General features: G+C 40.0%; 1 protein-coding gene across 5 annotated transcripts in view; it reads left to right on the top strand.

The window, feature by feature from the left end:
* The window catches only part of gbf1 (golgi brefeldin A resistant guanine nucleotide exchange factor 1), a 200391-nt gene that overhangs the window by 59515 nt on the left and 114209 nt on the right, over positions 1 to 26667 (top strand). The window lies entirely within an intron of this gene.

The raw sequence follows: 26667 nt of genomic DNA, 5'->3' as shown, positions 1-26667 counted from the left end.
GATTTGAAATTCAGAAATCCCAAATCAGTGAGGTTTGAGTATTGTGCACTTAACACCTGTGCTTTGTGACTTGAATGTACTTTGTATTGTTGAGGTACTGCACACAATTATAGGTTATATAATATAGTGACCTGAGAAAACTGATTGAGGTACTGTGCGTAAAGATTGTATAGGCAGAGCGACAGGACTGATTAAACAGCTGCTGTTTATCTAGTTGGAGCTTGTGCGGTGTTGTCACTTTTAGGTCAGGTTTGATTGTGGTTTATCCAACAAATGACAGCATTATTGAGAGAGAACAAGGTCACCTAGAAGAGTAACCAAGGCAATCTCACGCAGGGTGTTGAGCAGCTGCTTTAATGACTGTCAGGATAATAAGAAAAGGAATATCATCTTTTAAGCATTAATGACCACTCCAAATGTCAAACAGATCACACATACCAACAGAACCACTTAAGCTTCTTGGTAAAGTTCGGATTCTCATGTGTGACCTTGCCATTTCCTGAAAGATTGATTAGTTAAAAATAACGTGGTATGGCTGATCAAGGCTTGATGCAAGGGTTAATTATTTTCTAATCGAGCCCATGTTGCTGATAAATAACCTGTGGTTACCTGATCACAGTATGTGGTAGCCTTGACGTCTGGATGTCTTTTGCTTTGAGATGATTGTACCTGGTTTTAAATTCCATTGGATTTTCTTAGACAAATTCATAAATAATTTTAATAATTTATTTGCCAGTGAATGTAACAGTCCCAGATTGTGATGAGATCTGACTGCTCAGGTGCAATAGTGGTTTCGCATTGGTTCAGTATTTGCTTTTATGAATTAGTTTGATTTTTCAGAATGTGTAAACCCTCTGAAACTTGAATACATTCAGAGGCCTGGTGTTCGTTTAAGCAGTTAGCTGAATACTGGAACACTTGTAACTGGGCTATATTCACTAGGATTTAACGGTGTGACGAATCCAAGAAGTGTTTATTTGTTTAAAGCAAAGTTTACAAGTAACTGGTGAATAGGGTGGAGGGAGAAATAGGGTCCAGTTCTCATTAAGGTATATGTGGTTCATTAAATAGCAGAGTGTCAATGTCTTTGTCTACATGTATAATAGCACTTGGAATTTATTTTTGGGTAGAACCATTAAAACTGTCATCAGGATTTGAATGTCTGTGCTTGTAAAGGATACTTTTAAAAAGTAACCTTGCACTTTATGATTCATGCATCTTGCTTTTTAATGCTTGTTTCACTGATGGTTTCAACTAAAGTTCAGAAATATCTTGGTCTGCTGTCTGTCTGCATGCCTTCTCTGCGCTTCCTTTCTATTTGTATTGTACAAGGTGAAGGAACAAATGCTTTATCTGAAACTGCAGTTTACTAAAATCAAATGTATAATGTATGCATCAGGGTTTTTATTTGGAAATGGAGAATTGCTTGGTGTATTTTATTCCCATTGGTGAACTGTATTCATTTTTCAACTTGGTATACTTAAATATGCTGTTATAAACTGTAATTTAATGGCCAAAAATTAAGTTATTAATTCTATACAGTGTTAGTGCAAATAAAACTACTTAAAACAGTTCATTGATATTTTTTCTTTCCCATCTTTACAGTATTCCAAGAAAGGGCAGTGGTTTTACCTATTAGACCATTGGGAGAAGCTGGTTCCTACAATCAGTTCTGACTTTCAGAACTAAGCTTCACTAAGAGTTCAGTATTTCCAACTTTTCTGCTGTAGTTTATGCAACCGTTATTTCTATTTCACTTAACCATTCTACATCATGAGTTCATTCTTCAGAGGTTGAATCTTCCTCTAGCCTGGTAGTTTCTGCATAACCTCTTAACCGTGGACTCAATTGTAATGATATTATGATCTCTTATTTCTGGATGGTTTTCTGCATCTAATTTGCTGCTGTCACTCTGATTTCAGTAAAGCAAAATTGTCATTAGGTACATTTGCACTTCAGTGTATACTAGTTTTAATTTATGGCCTCCATTTTGCCAGCACCATCTGAAACCACCGAATCCTCTCCTGCACAACTCAAAATGTTCTCTGCAGAGACAGTCCAAATTTGGAAAGGTGAAAATTTAACTGCTAGGTGTTTTTCACTATTTAAGCAGATATAATATGTAAATTTTACACTTGCATCATTATGCTTTGTCACCTTGTCACTAGAAAATCTTATAAAGAATCCTGTACTGCTTCCAGAAACACGCGCACCCTAATTTAGGTTAATTTGCGTTTTGTTGTACAGAGTTAAGTGACTGGCGTACATGTGCCAAGACAAATGAGTGGTACTGTACCAAATTAAAGGATGCAATCTAATTTTCTGCTAAATCTATTTCAAAACACCAATATATTCTTTGAAGCTATAGAAATGTATTCTAACATGGACTCAAGCTAAATAGCCTCCTCCTGTACTCCAACCATTCTATGATTCTATGAAATTTGGAGTAGGAATTTGAAATGGAATACTTGGAATGGAATTAAAGCCCTCTCCTCCTTTTAAAATGCTCCTTTAAACCTACATCTCTCTCCAAACTTTTGGTCATCTGTCCTCATATCTGCTTATTTGGCTTGATAATACGCCTTGCAGAGGATCTTGGGATGTTTTTACTATTTTAAAGGTGCTATATAAATGCAAGTTGTCCTCATTATTGTTGGACCAGTTGTGATGGAATACTTCCCAAAGGAATGAGGAAAAATGCACTAGATTTATAAGTTCATAATGCTATTATATATTTCCAAGTGGCTAGCTGCAGAACCACAAGGGTATTAGCAACAATCCTCAAGCCTATTCTCTTGATTGTGGGAAACATACGTTATAAACAGGGTACAACAGGAGGAAGAGAAGGAGTTGTGGTTTGTTGATGACTTAAATACACAATTCAAGATTAAGTGTCTAATACACAAATATTGCAAAAATGTTCAAAGAATTTAAAAGTTTGTGTTGTTCTGATGAAGGGTCATCACCGACCAGAAATGTTTAACTTTGTTTCTCTCTGCAGATGTTGAGTGTTTCCAGCATTGTCTGTTTTTGATGCAAATTTCTAGCATCTGCAATATTTTGCTTTTGTATCTAGTTCCACTGGTCTGAGAGATGATTCAACATCAGCCACGTGTACTTACAGCATTAAATCCTTCGAAGTGAGAAACAAAAATGTAAGATCACTTAAATAAAAATTGGAGCCAACAATTCCCCATCCAACCCCAGCCAGTATTGCTCTCATTTCTGTCAAACGCAGTGATGTGTTGACTAATAGTTCCACAGGCAGCTGTGTCTAATAAGTGGCCATTTTGAGTCTATAACAGACTATAACAGTTGACTGTTGCTCAGCTTTTTGATCATGAAGGCATCACAGCCAAATAAATCCTATCCTCATACCCAGGTCCCAGCAGGAGACACCAGATTATTATTGGAACTACGTAGAAATCACAACCTGGAAACATGGCCCAATCAGTCCATGTTGATATTTGTCCTCTGCATACGTAATAGCCCTAATCACATATGCCAACCCTACTCCCATATTTTCTTCAGCCCAGAGATTAATTATTATGTATCCATCACTGCCCTTGCTCAGTAACTAATTCAGCACCAAGTAGGAATTGGGAGCTTCCTGATTTGTAGAGCCAGCTACCTTATTGGGTGGCGTATTTGTCTGCCGAGCCCTGGAGAGTTTGGGAAATGGTATCGAAAGAATTATTCCCTGTCAGCAAATTTTACAAATCAATTTCTGTGCGGTATTTTATACCTCTAATGTTCAGTTCTTTCACACAAGAAATTATCAGAAGGCTGCTTTACAGTGAACATTCTATTTCCTGGGATAGTGGAAGAAAAACTGACTTCCCTTTCCTAAAAATCAGTTAAGACTTCACCTCATTCCTGAATATTAGTCAATGCTGCATTCGCTGCTTCAGCTGTGCACAATTGTGAATTGTTCTAAATTACATTGGCCAAAACTTTAGTATAATACGGTAATTACTGTAACAAGGTTACCGAAAGCAACTTTAAAGGCACTAGGAAAAGATTTAATTTCCCATGGGCTTTTAAATTGCTAGTTTTGTCCAATGTTGCTGCTTTTAATCTGGTGGGGACTCTTGGAAGTGTATATAAAATACCATAGTAAGATGTGCAGCATAACCATATATTGTAGAGCTCTATAACATGAGAACAAGCCGACAATCTAATTGCTTTGTTTGACAAGTGCCAATTTCCTTCAGACAAAGTACTTAAAGTTGACATGCATCAAAGTTCTCCGATATAAGACAGATGGATCTGAATGTCCTCCAGACTTCTGCTGGTGAATTGAAATTCTCTCTGGATTTTATTTAGTCTAGCCAGCCTTGTTAACCAGTCCTTTTGCGCATTAGAACTGGACTTCAGAACCTGACTTAAATTCACAAAGGACCTGCAGATCAATATCTATCAATGTTTGGTTTTGGACCAATGAATTTGTCATGGGGTGACTGCTTTACTTTGATTTAGTTTTATTTAGTAATTTCATTTTGAGTTAAAAGTAACTGGGGTGCCAGCAATTGGTCTCATGAAGGGCAAAGGCACTGAAGCCTGGAGTCAATATAGTTCAGTCTGGTGCTGTGGAAGATTTTTTTCCCAAACCTACCATGATACTGTGTACCATTTACATAAGTTATTGTAGTACTGCTGTGTTTATGAAACAGTAGTACGATAATCAGTTTATCAAGTGCTGTTTTGAAATTGCCATGCTATATTTGAATTGTACAACATGCCTAATATTACACTTAGATACTTCCCAAGTTTGTTCACTTGGGAAGTATCTGAGGCATGAACTGGCTGTAGCTGCTGTAGATTTATTTTAATCCTTCCCCAGACAACCTTTGACCATTTCATGCAAAATCACAGCTCGCTTTAGTTTTAGTGGCCTCCTCTCTGAGTCAGGGCCCTCAAAACATGACCCCCTGCTAATTACATGTCAGTTAAAGCTTTAGAAGCATTTTAAATTTAATTCCTAAGCTCCTGGGTTTCAGCAGTTCCTTAGTGTAACTTCTGACAACTGTTGCCTAGTTGTCACTTCTCTCTATCTCTGTCTCTCTCTCTCTCTGTCTCTCTCTCTCTCTCACACACACACGCACACACACACACAGTAGTGCTGTTTTTACCATATATCTTACCGTCTCGCATAACATCATAAGAGAAAAATGCTTGAAGGAACATATTGTCCTTCAAGTGTTTCAGATTTCTATCTTGTGCTTGGACATGACCATTCCACATTTCAATTCGAAAAACTTTTGCCTTTTCTCCCCCAAATATATTTTACTACATCCAAATGCATGCAGTTGGGCATTTGCCCTGAAAGCTTCAGTTTTCCATCAGAAGGAGACATAGCCAACAATTAAATTGCTACATGCTTAATTATCTTCTTACTTTGAAATTACTTGTATAGTTAAATTTAGTATCGCTCGTGTTAAACTTGAGGCTGCATGGCCTATAAATCAGATTAACCTCCATTCTAGAACTATTGTAAAAATGGTATTGTCGTCTTATCACCCTGTGAAGTTGAGAACTAATTTATGCTGGAGCATCCAAAAAGTATTAACAACATACTGCAGCAGAGATTTCAAGAAGGTATTGTATAACAAGTGAATACGGAATTGCTGTCTATCTAGCTCGTCTGCTGTATTCTTTCCTAAATTTTTATGTTTTTTTTTCTCATTTACTAACACTATCTGCAACTATTGTCTGGTTCATATGTTCATTGTACTGTGTATAATTTAGTTAAACTTAAATTGTTTCACATCTTACCCTGCCCCCAACCTTTAAGTTCTCCCTTGTGGAGTTTGTGGTTATGTCACAAAAGTGTTGGGGTTCAGTTTAACATTCTTAGTAGGATCCTGCCCAAGCTTTTATTCCTGCATTATAAACATTCTGATTTTTTACAACTTACTTTAAGAAAGTGTTATGAAGGTATCACTTAATTGCCCTTCTTCACACGTGGGAAAAGGCGGTGTTATTGCCCATCAGTACAAAGAGTAACATATAATAGTGTGGAAGTGAAATTACAGGTGAGTCACAGGAAGAATTCTCCTCCCTGAAAGATATTAGTGAACCAGTTGGGATTTGGGAATTATTTGATGACTTTCATGGTCATTACCTGGTGTTAGCAACAAACTACCAGATTTACTGAATTCAGTTTCACGACTCGACATCTGGACTCAGGCCTCTGATGAACCACAGGCGATTGTACCCAATGTACTATTCAAAAAATGACATGATCCTCTTGGAGTAAAATGATATTAAAAAATTGGTATTTTTAGGTGGGCTGGACCAGTACTTCATACGGCCACAATATCACTTCCTGGGACTTAGGTTTTATAGCCAGAGGAATAACACAAGAATGTTTGCTTTGCTTACTCCTGGGCATTGTGCTATCCATCAGTCTACCTCAAGTACCTCTTAGTTGTTGTTTATGTTGTCATTTTGCAAACTACATCTGCCATTTAACCCAAGATTCAAATATATTCCAATTGCTCTATAATTAGTCTGCTGTTCTTGTGTTATTTACTCCCATGACCACCCTTTCCCAGTTTGGTGGAATGGGAAGAGGGGGGCAAGGTAGTTAAATATTAAGAATAAGGCATTAATCAAGGCAAAGGAGTCTTGCGGCTCTGGATAAGGTTGCACTTCAGAAATGCTGCATGTTGACAGTTCAACTGTACTGTCAATTTTAGTGGCTGTTCATTATTTTTGAACAGCAGTGTATGTGTAACAAGTTTGCAGAATTTAGTTTGTCAACAGTAATGTGTTTACAATGATGTAACACCTCTTCATTGTGTGAAGAGATTGTCCACGACACTAAATTATACTGTGCACCACGTAGTAGGTATTTTATCATTTGGCGTGAATGCAAATGATTTTACAGAACATGGTTTTCTTGTATTGTAATGAAACCTTGCCTTCATCAGACAAATGTTGCAATTATGATGGTGATGGTTTGGAGCTAGTCAACTGCTTATTTGCCTTTATTATTTCGATTTTAAAATTTTCTCAAGACATATTCGCATTGGCATAATAATAGCCCAGTATATTTCACATCTGAAAATTACTACCCTTCACATAACAACATTTACCCTCAACTTTTCAACCTTTTCCAAATGCCCTTGTCTGGAACTTTCACGTGTTAATTGAAGTAAGCTAGGATTTTCAGATTTAATGCTAAAAGTCGCCCAATAATTTTGAATGGTTTACCGCCTGAAATAACACAAATTGGAAAATCCAGGTTATGGTTTTCCAAGTTGTGGTCAGAATCTTAAGTTACCAAATATTCTTCTGCTCATTAGTAAATTTTGAGATGTTGTTTCCAACAATTTTTGTTTTTTCAACAGCTTTTTACACCACCTCCCATGGGTTATTCTATGCCCATGACAATTTCTTGATACTTTCCTTAGATGCCAGCTTCTCTGTGGTTATCACTCATGTACCTTAGTTGCACTCCAGAGACTAGAGCCACCTAACCTAGGGCTAGCACTTCTAAGATAAGAGCAAAATACTGTAGATGCTGGAAATCTGAAACAAAAACAAAAATTGCTGGAAAAACTCAGCAGGTCTGACAGCACCTGTGGAGAGAAAGACAGAGTTAATGTTTCGAGTCCGTATGGCTCTTCTTCAGAACTGAAGAAGAGTCATACGGGCTCGAAACGTTAGCCCTGTCTTTCTCTCCATAGATGCTGTCAGACCTGCCAAGTTTTTCCAGCAATTTTTGTTTTTGCTAGCACTTTTAATGCAGTTTTGAGGGAGTGATGCACTGTTGGAAGTGCTGTGTTTTTCAGATGAGGCATGTAAACGTTTCAAACATGTTGGACCACTGTTTGACGTAGAGCTGGGCAGTTCTCCTGGTGCCCTCGCCAACATCTATTCCTCAACCAACATCATTAAAAGCACATTATATGATTTATGACTGTTTGTTTGCTGGACCTTGCCATGTGCTAATTGGCTGCTGCAATTTGTTCGGTACAAAGTGGCCTCACTTCAAAAATATTGGTTATAAAGGGCTTTGGGGCATCTTGGAGGTCATGAAAGACACTGTAGCAAATGCAACTTCCCCTCCCCTCTCCTTCTACCACTGGGTAATGGGATTGTCCAGAGTTGTTGGTCAATTCTCGTGGCTTTCATTTTATTTGTTCATGGGATGCGTGTTGCTGTCAAGGCCAGCATTTATTGGCCATCTCTAATTGTTATTGAAGATTAATCAATGTTTTTATCTATTTTCCCATTCACCCTGACCAATTTCTTCCTACCAAATTGTAACAAAACCAATGGTAAAACAATGGCCCTTGACCTTCAGAAGCACTGTAATTTATCTTGAGTAAAAACAAAATGTAGGAAATACTCAGCAGGTCAGGCAGCATCTATGGAGAGAGAAAGAGGGTTAATGTTTTAAGTTGATGATCATTCATCAGAACGCTCATCAATTTATCCTGAACTACTTTCCATGATTTTCCTTGAATAGGTTGGTTTCTTATAATGCCCTCTATTAAATAACAGCAAAAGTACATTTTTTTTTCTCATGCAGTAGCAGTGATCATCTTGTGCTTCAGAACTTTGTATCTGACTAAGATACATCGAATAGACTATGGTCTTTGGAAGCCCAGTCAGGGGCAGGGTACATTTCTGAAAATGGTGGAGGGGTGGGGGGGGGGAAGTATTATTCTAGCGATGTTAAACTGAGATGTGAGCAGCAACATTATAGTTGCCCAGGTAACAACAGTTTCCTGACGAGGAAGAGGACAATTTTGAGATGTTTTGGCATGATAAAAATCTATATGTATTGTTAAAAAGCATTCTAAAAGAATCACATTATGCAAAAGTTGACTTTGTTATCTGGTGGTGGGAAATGAACTGATGTGATCTAGGAGACTCTTCAAAAAGAAGTCATTCACTCCGTTGTGATAGGATTAGGCAAATACAATAGCATGATGAGTTTGGTGCCATCTGTCAAGTTGTATTTGCGTTTCCAATGCCACGATCGTGCTGCTTTGAATAGCTATCTTTATTATGGCCATTTCATTGGTCAGGCTGTAAAGTTGTTTTAATTTTCTGAATTTGCACTCCGTGGTTCACATAGTAAGGTATGGCTTAGCATGTGTACAGTTGCTTCACATTAGTTCATTGGAATGTGTGAAATTATTTTTTAAAAATAAATTATCAAAATACCAGTACATTGTTTATATTTGTACATGATTCCTGTTGTCTGGTTTACTACATCGCCTACAAAATTGGAGGGGGAGGGCGATTCAACAGACAAGTGCTTATTGGAAGTACTTGATTAGAACTTTTTAAACAGTACTGAAGAAAATTATACTGCACTGAATATTTAAGCTGCTGATCACCCAACTTCCCTTCCCCCGCTGTTCCCATGTCAGTTGATGTTGTAAATGGTGTTCTCTCTTCAGATGTAGTCCCCTGTCCTTGAATTTTGCTGTCATTACCTCTCTCCTTTTTAAAAAAACCTTTAACTCCTTCATCCTTACGAACTACAGTCCCACCTCCAACCTCCCTTTCCTCCTGAAAGCCCCTGAATATGTTGTCACCTCCCAAGTAACCACCTGGAACTCCACAATATAACGGCAAAATACTGCAGATGCTGGAAATCTGAAACAAAAACAAAAAATGCCGGAAAAACTCAGCAGGCCTGACAGCATCTGTGGAGATAAAGACAGAGTTAACATTTCGAGTCTGTATGATTCTTCTTCAGAGCACCTGGAACTCCATGTTTGAATCCCTCCAATCAGTTTTCCACCCTGGCCACAGTACCTCAATGGCTCTTATCAAAGTCATGATGATATCCTATGTAACAGTGATGAAGGTAAACTTTCTCTCCATGTTCTTGTTGACCAGTCAGCAGCCTTTGACATGGCTGATCATATCCTCCTCCTTCTCCTTCTCCAGTGCTTCCGCAATGCCATCCAGTTGGGTGGGACTGCTCTCACCTGGTAGTCTTATCTATCTAATTGCAGCCAGAGAATCACTTGCGCTTCTTATCCAGCTCCCACACCATTACTGCTGGTATTTCCCAAGGATTTATCCTTGGCCCTATCCTATCTCTCATCTGCATGCTGCCCAGTGACGACATCATCTGAAGGCACAGTGTTAGTTTTCACATGTAGGCTGACAACACCCAGCTCTATCTCCATGACCACCCCTCTCAATTCTTCAACTGTTCCTAAATTATCAGACTGCTTAGCTGACATCCAGTACTGGATGAGTAGAAATTTTCACCAATTAAATAGTGGGAAGACTGAAGCCATTGGTTTTTTTGGTCCCCATTCCAAATTTCATTCCAAACTATCAACTACATCCCTCTTTGTGACAAAAGTCTGAGATGAAGTCTGAAATTCTGAGTCTGTTCACAACTTTAGTGTCACATTTGATCCTGGGATGAGCCTCCAACCCCAAATTCGGGCCCTCAGTAAGAACGTCTATTTTCACCTCCATGATTTTGACCCGTCTCAGTTTATCTGCTGCTGAAACCCTCATTCATGCGTTCGTGACCTCTAGACTCAATTATTCCAATGCACTCCTGCCTGGCCTCCCTTGTTCTACCCTGTGTAAACTGAGGTCATCAAAAACTCTGTGCGTGTGTCTTAACTCACTTCCCTATCACCCCTGTGCTCGCTGACCTACATTGGCTCCCGGTCAAGCAATGTTTTGATTTTAAAATTCTTATCCTTTTTTTCAAATCCCTCTATGGTCTTCACCCTCCCTTTATCTGTAATCTCCTTCAACCCTCCAAGATTTCTGCACTCTTCTAATCCTGGCCTCTTGAGCGTCCCTGGCCTCCCTGATTATAATTGCTCCACCATTTGCGACTGTGTCTTCAGTTGCCTGGGCCCCAAACTCCCGAATATCCTCTCTACACCTTTCCACCCCTCTACCTCACTTTCCTCCTTTTAAGACATTCCTTATAACCTAACCCTTTGCCCAAGCTTTTGGTCATCTGACGTAATATCTCCTGATGGGGCTCAGTATCATGCTTTGTTTTAATTGCTCCTATGAAGTGCCTTAGGATGTTTTATTATGTTAAAGATGCTATATTAAGTTATGTTATTGTTTGAAGGAATTTATTGAATTACAGAATTTTTAATTTTCTTGGTAAATTGTGTTTTACATTCATTCCCTTTTGTATCTTTAGCAATTTCCATCAAGTCCAAAAGGTAAATGTTTGTCAAAAAAGATAAATAAGGTTTTCAACATTACGTGTAATATATGACCAATGGTGCATCTACCCTATAATTGGAGCATCAGTGCAAAACAGTGATGGTGATCTAGTTAGAGTGCCAGTACAGCCAGGGCACAAACTAAAAATGAGGCAAGGAAGAGCAAGATCCCTTTCTCCACAGAGTGTCACCTTGTTCTTGTTGCATGGCATCTCTCATTCCAAACTTATACTACTTTTATACTTTGGTATAAAGTGGAACTACTTCACACTGATGCTATAGTTGTAAGTGAACCCATTGTCATTGTATTTTATATAATCTGCCCTATTAAAATATATAAGGGAAAGATGAATTGCGTTAATTTTCGATTCCCTTTTATTCAAGGGAAACACTTAATAGCACCTCTGTCAGCTTAAAAGAATACAAAATATTGGATGATATTCAGAGTTAAACCGGTAGAAAAATGTTTTGGCTTTGGTTTGTTTAAATTGAGTTTGATCAGATGTATTATATATGCCTGGTTCCTTCAATGAAGTACATAAAATTCTCCAAAATGACAGTAGCAAGTTTTGAGGGCAATCCATACCACTCTTGAAATGCACTTAAGCAGTTGCTTCATTGCAGACCGTTATAGCATTAGAAATGTTGTACACAGGTCAGTTTGCTTGACCTTAAGAATTTGAAAGGTGTTTCTCATTGTTAGTTTCTTTTGTCTTGCTGAATCCCTCTTTTTTGCTGTGGTATTGAAAATTGATTTTAAGCATAGTGCCTTATTCTGCCAATATTGAAGAAGATTGGGAGGTTGTTACAGGCAGCCTGCTGAAAGTGCCCCTGGGCAGTGGATCAATATAGCAGAAGTCATTTCATATCTCACAGACACATAGAGTAACGGGTTTCTTTTTCTGTGTTTTCATATTTAAAAGGTGATGATATTTCATGGGCTCTTAATTATCTATCATTGACAGCTCTCCTCCATTCATTACCTCCACCCGTATATATAAGCTCAATAGAATCTTTGAAACTTGTACTCCGAACTGTACGTGGATATCTGGATCTAGATTTTGTGCTGATAACAGTGATGAGGCTATTGGTGCTTACTTTTATAATGGAGAAAACATGACTGCCCCTGCAGTCTGCACGTGCTCAGTTCAATGTGGAAATCCAAAAGTGCGGCCAGAGATATCTCCCTCCTCCTCAGGGTGTGCTGCAAGGTCCTGCCGATAGACTCAACACTAAAATCAATGCCATGGCATGAACTTTGGGGTACTTGCCAGTAAATCCCCACTGTATATGCCAGAAAATGTTAAGGCAGGTGCATTCAGGAGCTAGTATTTTAACAGCATAAGCGAGAACTGCTTAAAATAAACCCCACTGATCCTGAAAATGCAGTTCTATAAGTGTGGAGTCTTATACCTTCAGAAGTTAATTAACATTGGATATTTTAAAAACAATTTTTTCTATTTCTGTTTCTTTTATCTGTCCTAATCCCATCTATCTTTCCCAGTCAATTTCCACTTTGTGTATGTGATTTAAATCTAATTTATACCTCCTGCTTTATTCTTTCTTGTTTAGACTCTGCATGGCTCAGTGAGGATTCTTCAATCTGATTGGTTGGAGAGCCTCACTGTTCCTTGACCTGCTGTCACATGCCACAGATCCCCTGTACAGGTGTTATAAATACCTAGTTCATGGTTCATAGTAATATTTTAGAGGTAATTTTTAGTGCTGGGATGATTAAAGTTTAACTGTCGAAAATGGGATAAATGCAACTAAAGCAGCTTGAGGACTATTACACAAAAAAGGTTGGGGGCCATGTTGACAAGAGGTTAACAGCTAGAAAGGTAAGATCATAAAACAGCAGGTGGGCTTACTCAGCTGGAGAATTGGAGGCACAGTGTCTACACTACTTGCAAATAAATGCAGCCAGAGTGTTGTTTTGTTTTGGGAGTTAGAGCTACAAATCATTTCTAAGTATTCAGTGAGCCCTGGAAGGCTATGTAGTCATGGAGATGGGTGGAGCTTAAGAAAGTTCTTGGGTTGGTTTCAATTTATCTGTATGTTTGCTGGGGGTGAGGAGTGAGTGTTCTGCAGCAGGGGAACAAGGCCATGCTGAAAAGGTGCTGCACCTAACAGGCTCCAGGCACCAAAAGTGTTGCTGTTAGTTGGCTTTGTGTAGTTGGGGCTCAGGAGAAGTCCCATGAACCGTTAGATAGCTCTGTGCAGTTCGGGCTGAGAAGGTGGCGAAAGGTCATTGGCTCAATGCTGCAAAGGATTAGGGCTCAGAACCCTAAGCTGGGAGCCATTTATAGCTTGATGTAGCAGGGGAGAATGGAACTTGGTGAAATCCAGCAGAATAGCTCCTAGCCTGAAAGGAAAAAGACCTAAAACCTCTGGCTCCTGTGTGTGTAAGATTCCAGTAATTCTACAATAATAACTAGCTGGCTTTTTCTCCTCATATCTCTATCACCTGCTCTCTCTCTCTGATAACCCCCGTCAAGCGGCAAAAGGGAAAATCATTGTTAGAGACATTGAAAGGCAAGTGCTCAACCAGTGAACTAAAGACTGACAGTGCTGGAAGACCGCCTCTTGTCATTAATAAAAACTGAAAGGAATTTGGAAGGCATCGATCAAAATCTACCCATCGAAGCCTGTACTCCGGAATTGGTGCCATTGAACTGTTTCATCCCACCCTTGAAATCCATGTTTTTGCGTGTCTTGTGAGTCTTGTAAGTGTGAGTCTAGGGATTTAAGAAGGGATAGAGTTTAGGTTATAGAGTTAGAAATTAACAGTTTATATTTCTTTCTTTTGCCACTGATTAAAGACAATTTGTTCAATAAACAGTTATTTACTTAGGTTTACAAACCTGGTGCTTGTATTCTGCTATTCTCCCCAGGGGGAGGTGATAGCTTAGTGGTATTGTCGCTGGACCAGTAATCCGGAGACCCACGGTAAATGCTCTGGCGACCCGGGTTCCAATTCCGCCACGGCAGATGTTGGAATTTGAATTCAGTAAAAATCTGGAATTAAAAGTCTAATGATGATCACAAAACCATTGTCAATTGTTGTAAAAACCCATCTGGTTCACAAATGTCCTTTAAGGAAATTTATCTTCCTCACCTGGTCTGGCCTACATGTGATTCCAGACCAACAGCAAAGTGATTGACTCTTAAATGCCCTCTGAAATGGCCTAGGAAGCCACTCAGTTGTATCAAAATGCTACAAAGTCACAAAAAAAAGGAATGAAACTGGACAGAGCACCCGGCACCGGAAACGACAGTTACTAACATCTGGGGGCTAGTGCCAAAATTTGGAGAGCTCCTTCACAGACTCACCAACCAACAGCCTGACACAGTCATCCTCATGGAATCATATCTTACAGATAATGTCCCAGATGCCACCTTCACCATCCCTGGGTATGTCCTGTCTCAGTGGCAGGACAGACCCAGCAGAGGTGGCGGCACGGTGGTATACAGTCGGGAGGGAATTGCCCTAGGAATCCTCAACGTCGACTCCGGACCCCATGAAGTCTCATGGCATCAGGTCAAACATGGGCAAGGAAACCTCCTGCTGATTACCATGTCCTGCCCCCTATCAGCTGATGAATCCGTGCTCCTCCATGTTGAACACCACTTGGAGGAGGCACTGAGGTATTGAAGCTGGCAAGGGCGCAGAATGTACTCTGGTGGGGGTCTTCAAGTTCCATCACAGTGCCTCGGTAGCACCACTACAGACTGAGCTGGCTGAGCCCTAAATGACATAGCTGCTAGACTGGGGCTGCGGCAGGTGGTGAACTGTTTTACCCACCCTTAAAATCCATGTTTTTCAAGAGGGAAAAACGTACTTGACCTCATCATCGCCAGCCTACCTGCCGCAGATGCATCTGTCCATGACAGCATCAGTAGGAGTGATCACCGCACAGTTGTTGTGGAGACAAAGTCCCGCCTTCAAATTGAGAATACCCTCCATCGCCTTGTGTGGCACTACCACCGTGTTAAATGGGATAGATTCCAAACGGACCTAACAACTTGAGACATGAGGCGCTGTGGGCCATCAGCAGCAGCAGAATTATACTCGAACATAATCTGTAACCTCATGGCCTGACATATCCCCCACTCTGCCATTACCATCAAGCCAGGGGATCAACCCTGGTTCAATGAAGAGTGCAGCAGAGCATGCCAGAAGCAGCACCAGGCATACCTAAAAATGAGGTGTCAATCTGGTGAAGCTATAACACAGGACTACTTGCGTGCCAGACAGCATAAGCAGCAAGTGATAGACAGGGCTAAGCGATACCACAACCAATGGATCAGATCCAAACTCTACAGCCCTGCCACATCCAGGCACGAATGGTGGTGGACAATTAAACAACTCACTGGAGGAGGAGGCTCCACAAATATCCCTATCCTCAATGATGGAGGAGCCCAGCACATCAGTGCACAAGGTAAGGCTGAAGTATTTGCTACTTTCTTCAGCCAGAAGTGCCGAGTGGATGACCCATCTCGGCCTCCTCCAGAGGTCCCCAGCATCACAGATGCCAGTCTTCAGCCAATTCGAATCACTCCATGTGATATTCACGACACAGCTGAAGGCACTGGATACTGCAAAGGCTATGGGCCTTGACAATATTCCAGCAATAGTACTGAAGACTTGTGCTCCAGAGCTTGCCATGCCCCTAGCCAAGCTGTCCCAATACAGCTACAACACTGGCATCAACCCGGCTATGTGGAAAATTGCCCAGGTATGCTCTGTACACAAAAAGCAGGACAAATCCAACCCAGCCAGTTACTGTCCCATCAGTTTACTCTTGATTATCAGTAAAGTAATGGAAGGGGTCATCAACAGTGCTATCAAGTGGCACTTGCTTAGCATTAATCTGCTCACTGATGCCCAGTTTAGGTTCTGCCAGGGCCACTCAGCTCCTGACCTCATTACAGCCTTGGTTCAAACATGGATACAAGAGCTGAACTCCTGAGGTGAGGTGAGTGACTGCCCTTGACATCAAGGCTACATTTGACCCAGTGTGGCATCAAGGAGCTCTAGCAAAACTGGAGTCAATGGGAATCGGGGAAAATTCTCTGCTAGTTGGAGTCATACCTAGTAGAAAAGAAGATGTTTGTGGTTGTTGGAGGTCTGTCATCTCAGTTCCAGGACATCACTGTAGGTGTTCCCCAGGATAGTGTCCCCGGCCCAACCATCTTCAGCTGCTTCATCAGTGACCTTCCTTCCATCATAAGGTCAGAAGTGGGGATGTTCGCTGATGATTGCACAATGTTCAGCATCATTCCTGACTTCTCAGATACTGAAGCAGTCCATGTCCAAATGCAGCAAGGCCTGGACAATATCCAGGCTTGGGCTGACAAGTGGCAAGTAACATTCACATCACACACGTGTCAGGCAACGACCATCTCCAACAAGAGAGAATCTGGCCATCGCCCCTTGAGGTTCAATGGCATTACCATCACTGAATCCCCCACTATCAACATCCTGGGGTTACCATTGACCAGAAACTGAACTGGACCAGCCATATAAATACTTCAGCTACAAGAGCAGGTCAGAGGCTAGGAATCCTATGACGAGCAACTCGCCTCCTGATTCCCCAAAGCTTGTCCACTATCTACAAGGCACAAATCAGGAGTGTGATTTAATACTCCCCACTTGCCTGGATGAGTGCAGCTCCCACACCACTCAAGAAACATGACACTGTCCAGGACAAACCAGCCCACTTGATTGGCACCACATCCACAAACGTTCACTCCCTCCACCACTGACGCACAGTGGCAGCAGTGTGTACCATCTACAAGATGCACTGCAGGAATTTACCAAGGCTCTTTCGACAACTCCTTCAGAACCCACGACCACTACCATCTAGAAGGACAAGGGCAGCAGATAGATGGGAACACCACCACCTGGAAGTTCCCCTCCAAATCTCTCACCATCCTGACTTGGAAATCTGTTGCTGTTCCTTTGCTGTCGCTGGGTCAAAATCTTAGGACTCCCTCCCTACCAGCACTGTGGGTGTACCGACACCACATGGACTGCAGCTGTTCAAGAAGGCAGCTCACCACCATCTTCTCAAGGGCAGCAAGGGATGAGCAATAAATGCTGGCCTAGCCAGCGAAGCCCATATCCTGTGAATGAATAAAAAAAATTAAACAATTAGGTGGGTTGATCAAACTTTTTCACACTTATCGTGGCTCGGGGTGCAGTGGACTTGATGTTGCAGTGCACTATCCCCAGTGAGTTGTGACACTGTTAATTCACATGTACCTCACATTAACCCTGGGTGTTGGAGTATAAGATATTGTAAATTTTTTGATCGTTCTGACCTTGTGTAACTAAGTTTATTTTTGTTCGAAACCTGTGGAATCTTGTGGCTTTGTTCTCTTAGCAAGTGTCTTGAATCTCAAACTTTGTCTACTTTAAGCAAAATGTTATTGGTCCCTAGCCTGATCTTATCAAAAACTTGGGGGCCTGGTTCAGGATCATAACAGAGGTCACCATGCTGGATCAGACACTGAATTAGAGCAAGCCTATGCTCTAAAGCCCAAGAAAACGTTGCGGGCAGCTATCAGCGAGGTGAACAACAATGTTGTTTCTTCATAGCTGACCACAAAATCTGATTATTGTATTTAAAAGGCCTTTGCTGCATTTTGTTGAGATAGTTGGAATTTAGAAATGTTTTGCCAAGGTATAATTGAACAGCCAGTGGTTAGAATTTTCATTGATACTATATAGATGACATTTTCACCATGGCTTCAACTATTGCAAATATTTAATTTCAATGATACAGCAAAACTATAATCGGTGTCAACTTTATGAATGCAATTGATTTAAATACATCTAAAAGCTGTTTTGTAGATGGCTGATAAATATTGCTAATTTAATCCTGCAAACCTAGTCTATTTAATGATGGATATTGATGTGCTGCCATTAATACTGTGTTGGCACTCACTTCTGAACAAGTAACCACACAAAAATAAGGTATATGTCGTATCGTGCTTTGAGCTGTTCTTTGCAAATTTCAAATTATTCAGTATGTCAAAGCTGTCTTCCAATGTAACTAAAAATTAGTTGTTTGCTTTGTCATTGCAGTAAATTTGGATGTAATGTTAGAAGTTTTCAATAAACAGTCTTCCCTTAAGAAACTAAATTGGGTGCAGCCCCTCATGGCATGAATTGTATGTAGTCCATTTAAGAAAAATACTTGCATTCACATAATGCTTTCCATGAACTCTGGACATCCAATTTACAGCCAATGAAGAACTTTAAGCAAGGTAGTCTTTGTTGTAATGTTATAAATGATTAATTGCATTTTCTCATTGTTTTCCATGTTCCTCCCTGCAAGATCCTCCTTAACTGTTGAAATTTGCCCATTGATGCAGGTGAAATGTTGGAATGGGAATGGGTGGCTTTCTGTCAGGCCAGACAACCAAAATGGTTTTGAAGTTGAAGTGAGCAGAACATTTATCCAGCAAGTTGGTTGAGTCAGCTAGGCCAGGAAAGTTTTGCGTTTAATTCCTTGTCTAGGCTGAGTTCACTTATCCCGGTAAGAGTTTGACAGTTGGCATCAGCACCATGCATTAGGTAAAGGAAAATTTGGCCAGCAACAGTTGCCCTCTAGCAAGGAGGTGATGGGAGAATATTGACAAGAGAATGAATTATTTAATATGCTGATACATGCTGCCCTGTTAATCCCTTGAATTGCTGGTCACTATGGTATCCTTGCTTAATAACAAATTCTTGATTATATAAGCCTCTTCTTAACAAAATTTCTCTTCCCCAAGTGATTTTTAGTCTTAAATGAAGATCTTGTTCAGTTCAAGCACTTGCAGTTCATTTGCCTTACGTAAATTAGCATTTTTGGTGTCCTCTGTTAATAATTCCGTTAGATTTTTGCCAATTGACTGATGATGTTACGCTTCAAAGTTCATGAATCCATCAAAAAATTGCATGCAGAAAGCAGAATTTTTAAAACTATATATTTCGCAACAGTTTTTCACAGCTGCCTTAACAGCAGGCCCTATCTCCAAAATCTCTTGGTTTCTGCTTTTTTAAAAAAAAATGCAGTATACTTTGGATGTTGTCCAACGTCAATTTGTTAAAGTGTTGGCCACTTGGAAATATATACAATCAGACAGCAATGTGCTGGGAATTTGAGCTCTCTGGTTAACAGCTTCATGGAAAAAGGCTGATGAGAACACCAGCTACAGTACTTCCTGACACCTTTTGTAGTGCAAGTAATAATCAGATGTAATCTTAAAAAAAAATCCCAAATAATTTACCCTGAGGATTTCGAACAAGATTTTCAGTGTGTGTGCTTACGTTTAAACTTTAACTTCAAATTTCCAATAAATGCCGCTCTCTTGTTCAAACTTTAGGGCCTTTTAATGTCTTGCGTACATGCGTGTCTTGTACTGCAGGTTACTGTTGGCCCTATGTATGTTGACATCTGTTGAAAAAGGCCAAAATAATAGTGTCATAATAAGGTGGTAAAGGCCAACAGATCTGCAGCAGAAAAATTGAGTATCCATACTGTTGATGAAAATGTGTTATGTGTTCAGGTTTTAACTAGTTTGGCACAGGAGATCAGATTTGGCTTTGAAGTCTTTTATTGCATCTCAACATGATTAAGCTATGTATGGCTTTTAATGGATTCGTTTCTTACAAACTGCTGTCGCGGTCCATCTGAATGAAGTAGGATCAGGTCATTTGGTGATTCGTGACTTTCAAAATTCTTGAATGTTGTTCTTACCTGTTTTCTATTTTCTGTGCAGGTTTTCTGTTTTCATTAAATGGGTGTTGTTACAGCAGCTGATAGCCCCAAGATGTTTTTCACCAAATTAAATAGGGCCTGCTTTATGTTGCTTGGTGAAAGTAAAATGAAGGATTTATCAACTCATTCATATAATAAAGTGATGAGAAATCCCACTTTAATTGATATTTAATGCCAACATAAATCTTTGCTATAGATTTAAAATGAGCAACAAAATGCCAGCACTGGACACAAGCAAATGTACCAGACTTCAGATAGTGTTTTACTTTTTACTTGTGAGGAGATAAGAGAAATGTAAAATGTATCTCTTTTCTAATGTAATATTGATATGGGTGTTGAATATTGTGGACATAGTACTTGGTGAAGGAGTGGGGGATGGTGGGGGGGGGGGGGGGGGGGGGGGGGGGCGGGGTTGGTGGTGTGTTGGTGGGGTGGGGGGGTGTGGCGGTGGAGGGAATGGAGGAAAGGAAATCATGAGTGTTTTCACTTTAAGAAGATTTGTCTTAAGTAGTGTTTTCCTTCACTTTTCTCCCCACTAGCACTCTGTCTGTTGGTGGCACATTCCTGTTGTTTCCCAAGCCAGAAAAGTCTATATTCTGTTAATTGACAAGCATCTCAGATCTTCCCCTGCATTTGTACAGTTTGGATGCAGGAAACTTTTCCTTAACTTTGTCGAAAGGAGGGTATATTCTGCTTGGCTTCGAGTTGCTTGAATTCACATTGTGTTTTTAAATTCTTGGTGCATTTGCTTTCAAACCAGTACACCCTGTCCCATGAGAACTGACCAAGGTCAGAGTTCATTTTGGAATTTTGCACCAATTTTTAGTTTGAATTCTTGGCAGCAACTGACCTACAGCGACACTTATTACATTCTACATGTTTGTACAATCTTTTAGCAGATGAAGCTTGCTTCAGCCTCAGTGCAGGACATAAAGAGAAAATGCCTTCTGGGATGTCCTCAAAACACCCCTGAAGAGATCAAACATCCCCACCAATTGGTGGGAGTCCAGGGCCCATGCCTGACCAAAATGGAGAAGGTTTATTCGGAAAGGCACCGAGGACATTGAGAGACTTTGTTGGGAGCATGCAGAGACAAAGTCATGCCATCAGAGAGAGCACACAAAGCTCCAAATGCTTCATCTGCCTGACCCTTCAAGCACCATCTGCCCGCATATGGCAGAATGTGCAGATTGCACTTTGGACTTATCAGCCATTTCAGAGTCCATCAAACCGGAGTGGAAGCATGTCATTCTCGATCCTGAGGGACTGGCCAAGAAGACAAGGACATTACAGGATCATTGAAAGACAGTCATCTAGGTCAGAACCATGAAAATAGAAATCATCTGTTTTTGGCATACAAAAGAATGTGTTTTGCATATTTTTGCAATAGTATTCCTAAATGTGAAGTCTGTGGTTCGCATACTTATCACTCCTCTGTTCGTTCCAGTTTATGAGCAACTACAACTGTTTTCCAATTGACTTTAGGAGTTTATAAGTAGCTACAATAACCTGGATTGCCTATTTAGACCACTTAAACAGTGAAGACTTGAGCAGTGGCCCTGAAGGGACAGACCAGGTTCAATGTAGCTCATCTTAGCAGCTGAACATCGCAACTGTGCTCCAAATACCAGACTGTCTGTGAGCAACACCACAGGAGATTTGAAACTGGTAAAGGAAGGGAGAATGAAAAGGAGTTTGTGCAAAAAAAAGCACAGGAATGATACTTGAAAGATATAAGCATTAATTTCTGGTAAGATTGACCAGGCTTCTGGCTTTTTCTCTAGGAAAGAGAAAACTTCAGGGGTGGCCTGATAGAGATCTTCAAGTTTGTGAAAGAGTTTGATAGGGTGACCTAGAGAAGATATTTCCATTTGTAGGTGAGACTAGACTAGGGGTCATAAGTACAAGATAATCACTAATAAATCCAAAAGGGAATTCAGGAAAAATATCTTTACCATCGAGTGATTAGAATGCAGAAGCCGCTATCACAGGATGTAGTTGAGAAAAACTAGATGAGTAGATGATGGAGAAAGGAGTTTCAGGATATTTTGTTAAGGTTAGATGAAGTAAGGTGGGAGGAGGCTCATGTGGAGCATAATCATCAGTGTATGCCTGTTTGGGCTGTTTCCCTGCTGTATGTACTTTGTAATACTTCCTAATATTTCCTAATTTTGAGTTGTCACAAAGTGCTCAATAAATTACTTCTGAAGCGTATTCCATATTGTAACATATGCATATATAGAACCATAAAACCATAGAAAAACTTCAGCACAGAAAGAGGCCATTCAGCCCATTGTGCCTGGGCTGGCCGTAAAAGAAATAAGAAAGAAAAACTAGCTGCATATTTTAATGCCGCCTTCCAGCACCTGGCCCATAGCCTTGCAGGTTACAGCACTTTAGGTGTAGATCCTTAGATGCCTTTTAAGTGAGTTGAGGGTTTCTGCCTCCACCATCAGACCAGGCCGTGAATTCTAAACATCCACTGCCCTCTGGTCAATATTATGGTCAGTATGCACAATGAGATTCCTTGAGATTAAATGTGATCAATTCATCAATTTTGGTGGTGTGATCCAGTGACCAATTTTGGACAGGGCACTGGGACAACATCCTGCTCTCCTTAAAAAAAAAAATTGATGTTGAAAGCCTGAAATAAATGTTATCAATTAGAAGAGCAAACGTGTTTTCATGCTATTTATTCAAAATGACATGCTGGATCTCTTAGATTCCTGTTCTCACTGAGATTTTTCTGCAAGACTTGTAGGGCTGATTAATGCTGGAAGTTTAACAGTTTGAAGCAGTTTTAGTTTTGTTTGCATCAGTGTTAAACTTGCGTAGTCTTAAGTCTGACATTAAGATCTAAACTGACTATGATGCAGTCCAGATTGAGATGTCCTTCTCAGGAGAGATTCTGCTTCACACCAGGTTCGGGCTGTATCTGCTTCACACTAGTGCTGTAATGTAAATTCACCCTGAGATGTATCATTGAGTAGAATCATGTAAGAATGTCATTTGGCCCATGATGTCTGTGATGGCTCTTTCAAAGAGCAAACCAATTAGTTCTGCTCTCCTGCTCTTGCTAGATGACTAGAATGTGATGCAGAATGACACCAACAGAGTGGGTTCAATCTCTGTACTGGCTGTGGTAGTTCATGGAGGCCTGCCTCTTTGCCTTGTCCCACGCTTGCAGAGTGGTGCCCCTCAAGCTATACATAACTAATTGCTTCTCTTAAATGCAGTGCAATCCTATGGTCCTTTGTGGACTATGCCTAATTAGTTATTAAATTCCTAGTTATCAATCCACCTGGCAGTGGAAATAGTTTCTCCCAATCTAATCCATTGTAACCCCTCATTTTGAACACTTCTATTAAATCTCCCCTTCAGCTTCTCTTCTGTAAAGGGAAAATTCCCAGTTCAATCAAATTTTTTTACTACAAAAGACAAAATACTACAGATATTGAAATCTAAAACACAAACAGAAAAAGCTAGAAATACTCAGCAGATCAGGCAGCAGCTCTGCCCTGCTGAGTATTTCTAATTTTTTTTTACTGTCTTGAGCCATAGGATCATCAGACAATATTGTGCTTTGGTATTATTTGCAAACCTACAAATGTAGGAAATATCTCATTGCACCAATGAAGGAATTCATTATTGTGGTGGGAAGCTGACTTTTTCTAAGAGCTTATGGAGTTCAAATCCAACTTGTCCACATAACTGTGAATTTGTTACTGTAACCTAAGAAGTACATAACTCGGACGTGTAAAGGATCTTCAGCGACAGCAATGATGGTATGCAGAATGCAAAATTTACAATTTGACAACAGGCATCGTTTGAAAAATACATCAACGTTTGCTTCCCGATACTACACATCAGCTTTTCATGTGTTAGTTTGTAATAAACTGATGGGTTGACCTTAAAAATGGTGTACTTAGTAACAAAATCAAGCCTATGATGAAAGGCTTAATCAATAGAATTGATGCAGGAAAATGGTTACTGTAAGAATGTCTTTTTAGTACTTTGACACCATATTTTCCCATACAGCACATTACTTTCATAAGAGCTTGATAGTTAACCATCACCTGAAAAATGGGCCTTGAATTCTGTTTGTCAAAATGTCTTACTGTAATGTAATGTTTTATATTCCTAAGGGAATTGCATTGGTTGAAATTTATAGCTTTCGGTCATTCACAGGGCTATGGCTCACAGCATACACCTTCATGAGCATATCCGGAGAATCATAGTGGAGAAAAGAAGCATTCTAGCTCATTTGCTTACTGTAAATGTGTTGCATTTATTGGATGGTTAACCTTGGCATCGAAATATAACTGCTCCCCAGTCATCTGAATCAAAAAAAACATTATTGGATGAAAGTTATTTATTTGTAACACAACACAACATTATATCTCTTTCATTTTAAGTAGGTGAATGGAACAACCAGTGTTGGTGTGAAATTTCTGTAACTTTTCAACCAGGTCTCTGCTTTTTCATGTATCAGGAGATGATTTTTTTTACTCTAACCTTGCATTTATTTGCCTCAATGCCGAATTGCTAGATAGCTACTGCATTACTTTTCTCTCTCATTTTTTAATGCTACTTAATCTGTCGCTTCTCTTGCATTTTTAAAAATGATTTTATTTTCATTGTGATTTTATTATTATGCTGATGTACCCATTTTCTTTTGAGGGCAAGTTTTCTTTCCCTTCTCATTGCTTGGGTCTCACTGCAACATTTGAAAATAAGAAAAGTGGCTGCACCTTTTATTCCAACTTGTTTACAATTTGAAGTAACTGTCTGCTGCTCTGTTGTACAGCTGATTTCAGTAGCTTGGCATTTGAAAAGTTCTGAACACGAACCTGCATCTAATCATTCTTTTGTAAAGCACACGAGCTTCACTACATTATGCTGGTGGCCATCACTTTGCCAGCTAATTTAGAATCCCCTCCACCACCCCCACTATAATGTAAATACTGTAGTAGCATAAATAAGATACGAAGAGATGGTCTAACTAAGCTCTGATACCAGCATTGCGGTCTTGAAAATGTTAGCAAGATCGCATCTAATTTTGAGTTAAGTTTGAATGTGACAATGTTTACTGGCAGATTGTTCAGGTGCGGTCTAGACGGCAAATCACCGATGATGGTATGTAACTGCTTTAAATGCCACACAAATTAATGGACCAGAACACATCTGTTATTCACTCAAACTCTTCTGGGGCAGGGACGTTCACTGCGGCGAAGTTCAAACCCCATGACTGGCTGACATCTCCAAATGTAAATGCCAGTAACCCCTCTGGGGAAAATAAAGCTCGTTTACACTGCAAGATTGCGAGAATTCAATGAAATTGAAGATTTTTTATAGCTAACTTTTTATGTACTGTGCATTAAACAGACAGTTGCAGGAAAAATATGCCTATTTACATGTTTATGCTGTGAAAGGATTTTTGCATTATTTTTGCAAAGGTTAGCTCTTGCATTGCTGAACAGGTGCACAATAATTGCTCTATTTACCTTGCGCTTGAAATACTCATTTTTTTTCTAGTTTGTGTAACAATCATTCTTTTTGATCAGCCTCTCTTTACATGTTCTATTTTTTAATTAGTTAAAAAGTGAACTTATTTTAAAAATTGCATTTCATTGTAAATGTCAGAAACAAATAACATCCCACAGTTCATCAAATTCTATCTTTCCTGGCTTGTGGTATTCTTATCAGAAAGTTGTTTTTACAAGCTCCACTCCAGCACTCACCTGGTTCCATTCCGATCTTTTCGGTCAAAGCCAGAGAATCACCTGTAGTGGCTTCTCTTCCTGCTTCTGCCCCACGACCTCTGGTGTTCCCCAAGGATTTATCCTTAACCGCTCCTATTTGTTCATCTACATTCTGCACCTCAGCAATATCATCCAAAAACGCGTCAGGTTCCGCAAGTACACTGACGACACCCAGCTCTACCTCACCCCCACCTCTCTCGATTCCTCCATTGTTACAAAATAATCAGACTGCTTGTCTGACATTCAGAATTGGATGAATAGAAATTTCTTTCAACTAAATATTGGGAAGACTGAAGTCATTGTCTTTGGTCCCTGCCACATTCTCCGTTCCCTAACCATCGACCCCATTCCTCTCCAGACTATTTGCAACCTTGATGTTGCATCTGCTTATAAGCACATATCTGTGCTATCACTTAAACCTCTTATTTCCACCTCCATAACATTGCCAGACTTGGCCACTGCCTCAGGTCATCTCCTGAAACTCTTGTCTGTGGCTTTGCTGCTTCCACACTTGACTCGTCTAATGTAACCCTGACTGGCCCCTTACATTTTTCATAAACTTAAACTCATCTGAAAGACTGCTACCCATGTCCTAACTCTCACCAAGTCATGTTCACCAATTACCCTGCTGTTTGCTGCCGGACGTTGTTAAGCAAGGCCTAAATTTTAAAATTTGCATCCTTGTTTTCAAATCTCTCCATTGCCTTTTCTCACCTATAATCTGTAACTTCCTCCAGCCCTAAAAACCTTTGAGATATCTATGCTTCTCTAATATGGCCTCTTCAGCATCCCTGATTTTCATCACTTCGCTGGAGAATATGCTTACAGCTACTGAGGGCCTCAGCTCTGCAAATCCCTCCCTAAACTTTGGCGATTCTCTACCTCTTTTTCTCCTTTACAACACTCCTTGAAACCTATTATTTTGACCAAAATTTTCATTATCTG

The sequence above is a fragment of the Cetorhinus maximus genome, chromosome 27, assembly GCF_964194155.1.
Source record: "Cetorhinus maximus chromosome 27, sCetMax3.hap1.1, whole genome shotgun sequence".
Taxonomy (NCBI): Eukaryota; Metazoa; Chordata; class Chondrichthyes; order Lamniformes; family Cetorhinidae; genus Cetorhinus; species Cetorhinus maximus.
The sequence above is the reverse complement of the archived record's forward strand: the minus strand, read 5'-3'. Positions and strand labels throughout refer to the sequence as shown.